General features: G+C 42.5%; 1 protein-coding gene across 2 annotated transcripts in view; it reads right to left on the reverse strand.

The window, feature by feature from the left end:
• Positions 1 to 11,066, reverse strand: part of ATP6V1A (ATPase H+ transporting V1 subunit A) — a 31,987-nt gene extending 20,921 nt beyond the window's left edge. Inside the window, exon 1 of one of the 2 annotated variants that reach the window (XM_074896860.1) lies at positions 2,079 to 2,199. The gene's annotated coding sequence lies outside the window, so the exon portion shown is untranslated. Of the gene's footprint in view, positions 1 to 2,078; positions 2,200 to 11,003 lie in introns of those variants that run through there. The other variant, XM_074896850.1, reaches the window with a different exon arrangement.
• Between the last annotated feature and the right edge of the window lie 20 nt (positions 11,067 to 11,086).

An 11,086-nucleotide genomic window follows, 5' to 3' on the forward strand; every position in this document is an offset into this window, starting at 1 on the left:
AAATCGGTGGCCCTGCTCTGGAAGAAAAGAATCTCCAATGATTCCAAACTCCTATTCACCCTGAAGGAATAGCTTCTTCTAGGCTGCCTGTCTTGCTGAAGTGGACTGTGTAACATGGCTACCATCGACTTATTTCACAACAGCCACCCCAACAGTTGATCATGACTCAGTCACCATCAGCCTGGAGTGGAACTGCCAACTGCTCTCGAGCTCAAAGGCTAAGTCAGATATCTGTTACATCCCTCTACTCTCCATGATAGCTTTATCCTTTAAGCTGCCTGTTGTTTAGGCCCAGAAGACAACTTTAATTTCACTGCTTATTTTTCAAAAGTCTCCTCTGACAAATGGTCCTTGAAAAGCAATCTGCAGTTCCTAAGCAGCTGGTAAGAGCTGGTTCTGATCAGACTAACATAACTACTTCATAATTTTCGGTTTTACTGATTAAAAACATTGCAAAACTCAAGTACAATTACTGCCCATATGGAAAAAAGCAGCTAGTCTTACAAATATATTCAAAACGTTTCTTTCAACAGACCATGATATGAACAATCTCTAGAGTCCTACTACCAAATCTTCTCTAGAAGCACAATAAAGAGCTAAACCAAATTCTCACAACTGAATTAGTGATGCTGTTTGACAGTTAGACAGTACAGGGTCCCATATGAAATTCCAATTCACAAAGGAAAGGAAAAGCAGGAAGAACACTAGCCAGTTTCAATTTAAAGTAACTTTTCTTCATATCCAAAACCTGCAGGTCAGCTGACTGACATTTGAAGCAACTGCTTATCTTTTGGGGACACAAAGAACCTCAGAACAGTCATTCTGCAGTTAAAGCAGCATCCTGACACCCAGCACCTGTCTCTCTTGTTCCTGTGGCTGCTCTGTTCCCTCTCTCTCCCTACCGCCACCTTCCCAAATTACTGGCCAAGCCAAATAAAAAAGAAAGGGATTACTCCGCTAGACCACCTAGCAACACACCAATAAACCCTGTCTTTGTCCAGATCTTTAGCATCTGCACCAACTATTCCAAGTGTGAATGATGCAGTAAATTCTTCCTCACCTTTCTTCCTTCCATCTGCTATATACCTCCAAACAAAGTACCCACAGTCTAAAAAAGCCAATGCTCACTCAGCCAAGCTGACCTCTTTAAGGGGCTTACACCTCTTTTAACAGTGAATACAAATTAAGAAAAAAAATGCTGTTATTTCTCTCTGCATAGTTTCCCCGTGTTTGCATATTAGCACTACAGAGTTCCATTTTATATGGAAAAGTCCTTGAGGGCAGAAATGCTGCCTTACCTACCTACACTGTTCAATGTTTTAATTGTTAGTACTCAGATAAAATGAAATTCCCTAAAGCACCTCAGGATTTGTTAAACATAACATGGTGTGTGCAAGAAGCGTGTACTTACCCCAGAAGCCATGGTAGCTAGCCATTTTAGAAACCTGCTGAGCTCCTATAGCTTTTCAGAGGCCTCTTGCCAACACAGGATATTAAGCATGATACGCAATCCACTCCTACAAAGTCCACTAGCACACCTACACAGCGTATTAGCTTAATTTTAATTCCCTTATGAACAAAGATACATCTTGTATCCTTTACAACCCACATACAGGAACCTTCCTTGTCTTAAACAGTTCACCAATTGATTTTAAACATGCTTTTAAGTTCTAACATTGTCATATTCTGCCTAACAGTGCCAGAAATCAAAATATTACTTGCTGCAGAACCATCCCTGACTGAGAGGTGATTTATTAAAGTAATTTTATAGTCATAATTAAACAAGAAAGGGCCAACGACCTGAGTTTTCTATCCTGTTTTCTCCCCAGCACAGCAATTTGGCTGCACAGTAACCCCCAAAATGTATGGCTTGCTCTCAATGCTGGAGAAACCTGTTTTCTGTTACAGTTCCTTGTTTGTGCTTCAAACATTTGATCTGACTCAGAATTTACACAATGAACTGCCTTACGACAAGGATCTCTTAAAAATTAAGACTCCAGTGAGATTTTCATAAGGAGCCTTCTTGCAGCAAGGAAGAAAATCCGTGACTATTTTATCATATAAACACAGATTCTTACCTTGTTTTGCAGAAATGGGGAGTAACAAAAATCCACAGGCCCAGTGAAACAAAGCCAGAACTGAACAGTTAAGCACCACCACTGAGGAAATAATTGTCCTTCTAGTGTCCCTACACAGAGGGATGAGAAAGCCTGCTGCAGAGGGGAAAGAAATTTCTGACACACAGCAGAGGCATAACCACCTGACTTGATGAGTCATCAGTCTCCCTCTCTCCCACCAGCACCGAGGAATGCCGCAATAGCAAATCCAGCTACCTAGAGCCCAGCTGAACTCCCATCTGTGCCCTCCTTACCACACAGGACCCAGCAGAAGAAATTAAAAGTGGCGTTCGCATTAAGCGAATACAAAGACAATAATCTCGATGTTCCAAGTGGTACATGCTACTACATAAAAATCTTGCAAGAGATGCGTGCTTCCTGCTGGAAGCCGTTTACCCACCAGTCCTCCAGCGTAACATATCCGTGTCAGTGCGTGCTCTGTTCTGGGGGAGCTTAACAGAACAACTGTTTAACAACAGACTGCACAGGGAGGTGATGAAGACATCACAACACTAACTGCTTGGGTATGTAGAACATGATTCTTGTCAAAATAAAGTCTTGTGGGGCTTACTTCTGCTAAGAGTCCCTTCCCCTAGTTAGCTGAAACATTGATGCCACTTGCACAACATCCAACACCTTAGTGAAGCAGACTGATGTGCCACCTTGAGTGACAGCTGCCAGAATCTGTTTTCAAAGATCAACAGGCACAAACATTGTCCTGCACACTGTACAGGAGACAAGTAGCTATGCAGTCTCTCCCCCAAGAAGCTACCTGAGTTGAAGAGTTGCCTGCAGTCTTCACGACTTCTCAAGACTATCTTCTCAAGTTCTAGGATAAGCAACACATCAAACTGGCACGAAAGCTTAAAAAAACCTAACCAGATTTGTAGTAAATAGCACAATACCAGCAATTTGGAAGTAGCATCCACAAACAAGGATGTGTTGCAAGGGCCTCATAAATAATAATCACTGCCATAGATTTCCTGTAACTTGAACAGTTTATACTTCCCCTTCCAAGAGATGATATTTTTAAGAGGAAGTGTTAAAAAAAAAATTACTAGACAAATGCAGAAGTTCAGCAGCATTTTTGCATCTAGAATTCAAGATACTATCCCAGAAGAAACCGCATACCCAGAACTCTTAACACAGGTCATGTGGAAGGGAAGCCAAAGAGTATTCTCAGGAAATCTGCTCCTTCATACTAAGCAGAATCGTAATTTTACTATAACACCGCAGGGAAAAATTACTCCAGATTTCTCAGATACCAAACAACAGAATTGCTGAGGTTGGAAGGCACCTCTGGAGATCACCTAGTTCCAGTGCCCTGCTCAGGCTGCTCTGGGCCACATCCAGATGGGTTTTGATTATCTCCAAGGATGAAGACTCCCCAACTCTCTGGGCAACGTGTTCCAATGTTCAGACACCCTTACAAGTAAAAAGCATTTTCTTACCTTTAAAGGGAATTCCCTGTATTTCAGTTTGCTCCCACTGCTTCTTGTTACTTCAGCAGATATCACTGAGAAGAGTCTGTCTCATTCTCTTTGCTCCCTCCCTTTAGGTATTTATATACTTTACAGTAAGATTCTCGGACTCTTCTCTTCCTGAGGCTACATAATCCCAGCTCTCTCACCCTCTCCTCATATCTCCAAACTCTTAACAGTCTTTGTGGCCCTTTCCTGGACATGCTCCATTAAGCTGTATCTTCCTTCTACTGGAGAACCCAGAACCAGACACAGCATTCCAGATGTGGTTTCCCCAGAGCTTAATCAGGGGGAAAAACCACCTCCCTGAACCTGCTGGCAGCATTCTTCCTCACACAGCTGGCCACCTTTGCCACAAGGCAAGCTCACTGCCAGCTCATGTTCAACTTGGTGTCTGCCAGGACCTCTACTTTTCAGCAGAGCCATTTTGCAGCCAGTCAGTTCCCAGCCGGTAGCAAGGCACATGGTATTCCTCCCCAGGTGCAGGACTCTGCATTTCCCTTTGTCAAACTTCATGAGATCCCTGTCAGTCTATTTTTGCAGCCTGTCAAGGTCCCTCTGTATGGCAGCACAGCTATACCAAACACCTTCCAACTCTGTACCATCTGCACTCTAATGAAACCAGGCAGGAGTCACCTCCCATGCTCACAATGATGCCGCTTAGTCTTCTCTTCACAGAGGCATCCAGAAGCTAACTGTACCAACTCCTCGCCAAAAGCTCCAAGCTAGAAGTATCATAATTTCTTAAACTCAACAACACTGACATTCTTCCGTTTAATACAATTCCAGTTGCCACAGGGCACTTTGAGGCCACCACTGCTCTCAGTAGGTCAGGAATCTGCTTAAGCAATGCTCAGCTACATACTGTGGATCCATCTGCAGCCATCAAAGACAACTCATCTTTCACACAACTTGTTCCTCAGGTACTATAAAGCCCTTTTCTCTCACATGAGGCTTGCTACTCTGCACAGGTACAGGCAAGGCCAGGTGTATTCAAGAAAAAAGACAGGAAATAGAGTTATGCTACCACTGTCAGCACAGCACATAACATCTACAAAGTGAGCCTGTGCTACATGGCAATTCATGAAGCCCATCACAAACTCCTACTGCCTCCTTCCTCAAACAGATGGGGACTTTCCTGTGGGGATGCCAATACATACAAGCCTGGTACTTCAAGCAAACATCATACCTTGCACACAAGCTAAACATGTATAAAATATATTTGTATTTAATACACATATACAGCATAAGAGACTCTCCTCTACCACAAAGACAGGGTGTGAAGGCTGTTCATGCAAGAAGTATCACCACCACAAATTGTTACTCAAGCACCCAAGCTTTTATTCAGAAGCCTGAGAGATTCCTTCAGTTAGCCCAAAACAGGACTAGAAAAAAGTTGTGTTTGAACATGACTGAGAAGTTCACAGCAGCAATAAAACTAGATAGAAAGGCTGGCAAGGCATTCATTGCATAACTGCTTTGTCACACGGAAGATTTGATTAGTGCAGTAGATAACTGGCCTCCTGACTTCAAACGCAGTTGTCACACTTTGATTGATAAAGATCCTGGTTTTATCAGTTAAAATACTCCTGTTACTAGAGAAAACCACATTGTTCACGTGAAAAAATAAAAAATCTCCATCAGCTGACTGGTTTTATGCTACAGAGTTTTCCGTAACAGGGTTTTCTACACCAATTCTTTCCTCCCAGCCCAGGCAGCTTCTCCAGAGGAGCAGTAGAGGTGGAAATGGATGAGTCTCCCCTTATTTCTTACTTGCTACACTATTTCACAAGTTTCCTACTGTGAAAAATTTTACATTCCTTTCAGCCTGCTACACATCCTGCCCCTTCTTTGGCTTGATAGACTTTCACGCAAGGATCTAGGAGGATCTAATGCAGCTGAGATCCAAGCAGAATACTAATACGATGTTCATTTCTGTGTCCCACAGTGGTTGTCTTTTCTCATCCTATCCTGTCATCTAGCTGCTAGGGCTGAAAATTTCTTCAGCCATCTGCTTAGGGCAATACTCAGTCATTTCCTCTAGACAAGCAACATTTTTATTAACCTCACAAACACTACAGCAAAGCTAAAATCCATCCTTGCTTTTATTAAATAAAAGTCACTCTACTTTTCGGTGTATTTGGCATCATTATTAGAAATAATTCTTGTTGATCTAACCTTTAAGATGACAAACATCAAAATGAGATGAACACAAAGCTGTAAGCAATTAAAGCAGCAAACTTCACTACAGTTCAGTTGAGTCACTTCTGAATAGTTGTAAGATTCTTACCTCAACAGACAAAAGGTGTGCAGTTTCATAAAACAACTTTTGCTAGATTTGTAAGTCAGGCTGTTTTACATGCAGACACATATCAGTAGTTTGGGCTTATTAAAACACATCAGCTCCTCTATGACTGCCTAACTCCTTGTCCCTCAATGTAATAGATAAAATACTGAGCACAAGTTTGGAGTAAGCATTTCATCACAACCTTCACTTTCAAACACATTAAAGTTGAGATATTATGGAATCTTCAGTTTATTATGTGAGGTATTTGACAGCTAGTTTGAAGAGCTGAACTAGGAGTAACTTTGCGTGAGAGTCTTTGAGAAAGATCTAATACCCCTAGCAGATAGAAGTACTCTTTTACAGCACTTTGCTATAATGAAACACCTGGCTGGAATCACAACACACATATTGCCATTGGACTCCCGTAAAAGGAAATTAAGTTGAGGTCGACTTTTCCTGTAATGGAAAACTTCATGTTCTAAAGCAAGTTAAGCCACATTTGGAGATTTTTATGTTCAATTACCTGAAGTATTTACAGCTTCTTTAGAAGAGCCAGAGCCCCTCCAACATATTAAATTTTAACATTGCTTAAGCTACATATTGTGGTGGTTGTCTGAATATCCACCAGGTGATGCAAATTTATCTCACAATAACAAAACTCTCAACATTTCAAGGATCTAGAGGAAATTCACATAATAGAATTGCCTTCTTAGAAGTCCTTACCAATGTTATCTGCATTTAGCCAGAAATACTATATCAGCTTTTTCTGAAGAGCTGCTTTTTAAGTTATTACTTTCCCAGTGAGAATCAAAATAATGATATAACGTAATAATGAAAAGGACCAAATGTATGCCCCACTAACTGAACTTCTCGGAAGATGCAATTTGTTTGCTAGAATATTAAAAACCAGTCAAGTCATTCTTCAGGAAACTTGCATACCTGAAAGCTTTTGTCCAGTTCTAACGAATTATTCTAATGGAGACACAGCTTTCTCTTTATAAAGCCATAGCCTTTCTCTCCCTCATCACACCTAACCATCCCAGCCACAACAGGACTGCTCTTCATGCTTAGGGCATGGAATGCAGACCAGCAGCACAGACTTTCAGACCACCCATCTTTTACGTTGTCCTAACAACAAACTACTCCAGTAAGCGAGCACAGCTTATAGCATCCCAAAGAAGGGACACGGCACAGGGAACATTGCATCTTCACAGTGAAGATTTGGGCATTTTTCTAAGGGTGCCATCTGGCAGAAAGAGTTAGTTGGATAGATTGGTCAGCTGAAACTCACCAGCACACCAACTTTCAACTTTGCCATGAGAATCCTTACAATGTGACCACTGTTCAACTGATTAAAAAGGACAAAGATAAGACTTTCACATTACAGACACCCTGTAGGAACACTATTTCTCTTAGTTTGCATCTGCAATGGGTCTATTTTCAGTGCATGTTTTAGTTCATTTAACTGTTCAGAAGGATGAGTCTTGGTTAATTGGGGTAGCAATGGTCTTCAAAATTATTGTTCTCAGGATTAAACAGATGCCAGACAGCTAATGCAGAAAGCCCACTGCTCTAAAAACATGGCCACAATGCCAGCTTCCCATACTCACTTTAGTACTTCCTGATTACTTCTGAGTTGAACATTTTAAGACACCCACAATGGACTCTCCAAAATGCTGTGAACTATGATAAAATTAAAGAACTGTCAGCAGGCACCATGCAGTATTAGATCTCTGTCAGACAAATTATTTCTGAAAAGAGTGAGCAGTGACACTGAAATTTACTCTTACACAAGCTCAGAGGAGTAATCAAGCTGATGAACCAAGAAAACAAATTCAGCAGCTCAACTGATCTTCATCTGCAATTTGGTTAAGTGCTAGTAATGTAGTCTGTTAGACTAGGACTTTTAGGATTTATCCATATACATCTTACTGATTTTCAGAGTAAGCGTGTCATTTCAGTAAAGATAGACTTCATAAGGCAAAGTTTGTTATAGCAGCCATGTAATATATGGAAGTCTAAAAAGCTAGCAACAAATGGTCAATCCTTCTAAGAACTAGGGGCATGTAACTTGAGAATTTTACAAAAACAGGATAAATAAATGCATAGATGAAATAAAGCATCCAAACAAAAAATATTTATGAGATTGTAGAACTTATTGCCATGACATACAACCAAACCCCAGAATTTAGTATGAGCTTAGCCGTTGGCTTTCAAAGGGATGGAGGGAGTAAATACAACAAAAAGAACAAAAAAACCTTTCAGAACATAAGGTAGAACAGTGACAACCAGAAGATCCAGTCTAAGCCAGTTTTGCATGTTGGACCTTTAGGTGATTACTGGCTTAATATGTACAGGAAGAAAAGGTTGAAAAGTTTAGATTCATTCCACTTCTGCTGCTGGAGTAGGTCCCCATTTCTCTCTGCCAAGCTGGCAGGCTAAAGTCACATGTTTTAAGATGGTGAGTAAGAGTGAACGAGCATGATATTCCAGCTGACTACATCGTCTGTTTTCCTGGGTACAGTTCCAGCCTAAAATAACCATGTGGATACCATTGTTCAACGATACCTCAATATTTCCAAGTCTAAAATCCCCCACTTTTCTTTGTAACCAATGATACAAGTATGGAGGAACAAAAACCTATTTCTGTTCTAGGCAATGTAGTGTTGGGTTGCTCTCTGGTTTGTCTTGGTGTGTTTTTTTTTTAAAAAGAAAGAAATAGAGGGACTATTACTTGGCCAGCAACACCACGTAACATTTTATGGTCAACAACAAAGTAATCAAAGACATCAACTGGGTTATCTTGTAATCCTTTTACTCTTTTAGAACGAGTAATTAGGAACATGGCCTTAGCTCACAAACAAGCAATTTTAAAGCATGAGGGAAAAGTGTCGGTAGGAATTTTCAGGGCTCAGGAACTCAGAGACAGTACTGTGGTATCAAAACACAAGAGGTGAAGCATGGTGCCTCTAGACATATCTCCTGGGGAATCATCTAGTAACCTGTAGGTCTGTAGCAGCTTTGGGTGACAATGTGCAATACCAGTACCCATCTGTGTCTGGAAGATAAATGTACAAAGTCATACTGGGAAAAAATTCAGACAACAGAAGTACATCAAAGCCTGCAGACTTTGTAAGTTAGGATTAATGAGGTATAAAAGTTAATATATACTTAGACAAAAAAAAAATTCAATTTAAACTAATGTTGTATAAAAATTAAGCAAGTAGTACTAATTGTTCATGGCTGAACCCTAATATTAGCACTATCTGTAGAAAACAGTTCTTGATTTGGAAAATGGAAAGGCTGCATTTACAGGAAACAGATCTTGTGTTAATATTGCAACACAAGACTTCAACCACCACTTGAACAGTCAGCTGATGCCAGTAGTCATTTTCCAGCATTGTCTTAATTTCTCCTTCCCCATCGTCTCAAGCTGATGTCCACGGTTGTTTATTATTTCTGAATGCCAAGCTTGTCCCCTGATTACAGAATTTAGAATAGTTTTTTCCCCCACATAAAAGAGTAAAAACTGCTTTCAAGAAGACTTGACATAATAAACTGACAAGCCCAGCAAAAATAATTGCAACATTTTTCGTAATTCAAAGACCTGTAGACACTGATCTCACTTCACATGTTCTCAAGTAGAAAGTAAGAAAATGTAGATACTGTTAAATATTTATGCTTGCAGCTCATTGAAAAGGCCTTTCAAAGTACTGTACAGAGAAGCCAAACATTCAGCTGCTGCAGATCTGCAGAGTGCCAAAGTCAGCACAAATACAGCAACTTATACTGAGGATCTGCCTCAGTTATTCAAATGTCCACTTGCAAATACCAACCTACACTCAGCACGTTCTCTCGATGAAGTGCTACAAACCGGTGGGTTAACAAACCACCTTTAGCAGGCCGTCAGCAAGTTTTCCTCCTTTTCCACCTCCTCTCCACTTCATCAAGTGGTATTAGCATTTGAAATACTATGCTAGATCAAATAGCCAGTGTACTTTGCTTAAGTATTATATTACAATGAATAAAACTATCACCAAATTGCTTTTATTCCCAGCTAGAATGCAAATTCTCTGAGGGAAGCTAGTAAAATCTTAGGAAGGAATCACTCAGCAACTGCACTGAATGGATAGATCTTGACACATGTCACACACTCCAATGTCACAGCTACCTGTAACATGTACAGTATCATCTAGAACCCAGTCCTGTAAAATTTCTTTCTTTCCTTTATGTGTGTGACATTTGGAACACCTCATCTAAATTATGATTTTTGTCACTGGCTACAAGAACAGGAAACACATTTGATTTGCCCTCAGTATTTTTATCTGCAGAACAGTAAGAAAAGCTGCAGTCAGAAGCTAGGAGCAGCGTTCCTGTTCCACAGTGTTGCTGTTCGCTCACTGCAGAGCTACAGGCAAGGCACGGACAGATTCAGTTCCACCCAAGATGGTGGGGTGACCCGGCACAGAAACCCGTCCACTGTCACTGCTCCCCTTTATAATGGATCCTTGGGATATCTTGCTGGGCGTCCTTCAGAGTGCTCTGCAGGTTTCTTAATCGGGGAAACTCTACTCAGGGGGCTACTTCACTTTCCAGGTCTTTCCTCCCCGAGACGCGGGCCCAGGAGAGCGCGGCCGCCGTCAGCGGCTCTCCCGCTGGGGAACGGCTCCGTACGGGTAACGGACACCGCGCCATGCCCTACTGGCTTCACTGGGGGCCGGAGAGGCGGCAGGCTCGGGCCTCCGCCACCGGCGCAGCCCAGGCAGGCGGGACGGGAGGTAAGAGCCGGCCGGCCAGGGGCCTTGGCCGCCGCCAAGGGGACACACGCTCCGCAGGGCGCTTTGCGGGTCCTGCCGCCTTCACACACACACACCCCTCGGAGCGCTCCGCGAGGGGAGGGCGGCCATTAGCGGCTGCGCAGGGTGACCGTCGCCTCTCCCAGGCAGGTAACGGCCACAGAGAGGGAAGACGACACGTCCGTGTCCCCCTCCCCCCCCCCAACCTCCTCCACATCGCGACGCGCCGGGCGGAGGGAACAGCCCCCAGGACCGCCTCGGGAGAGAAGAGAGAGGAAGGAGCGGAGCAGGGCTGCGGCAGAAGGGGGACGAGACGCCTCACCTACGGCCAGCGCCGGCACACCCGAAGTCCTCACCCCTCTCCTCCGGCGGCGGCGGCGGCGGCTCTGGATCAGCTGATGCCCG

This window comes from Athene noctua, chromosome 1 (genome assembly GCF_965140245.1).
Source record: "Athene noctua chromosome 1, bAthNoc1.hap1.1, whole genome shotgun sequence".
NCBI lineage: Eukaryota > Metazoa > Chordata > Aves > Strigiformes > Strigidae > Athene > Athene noctua.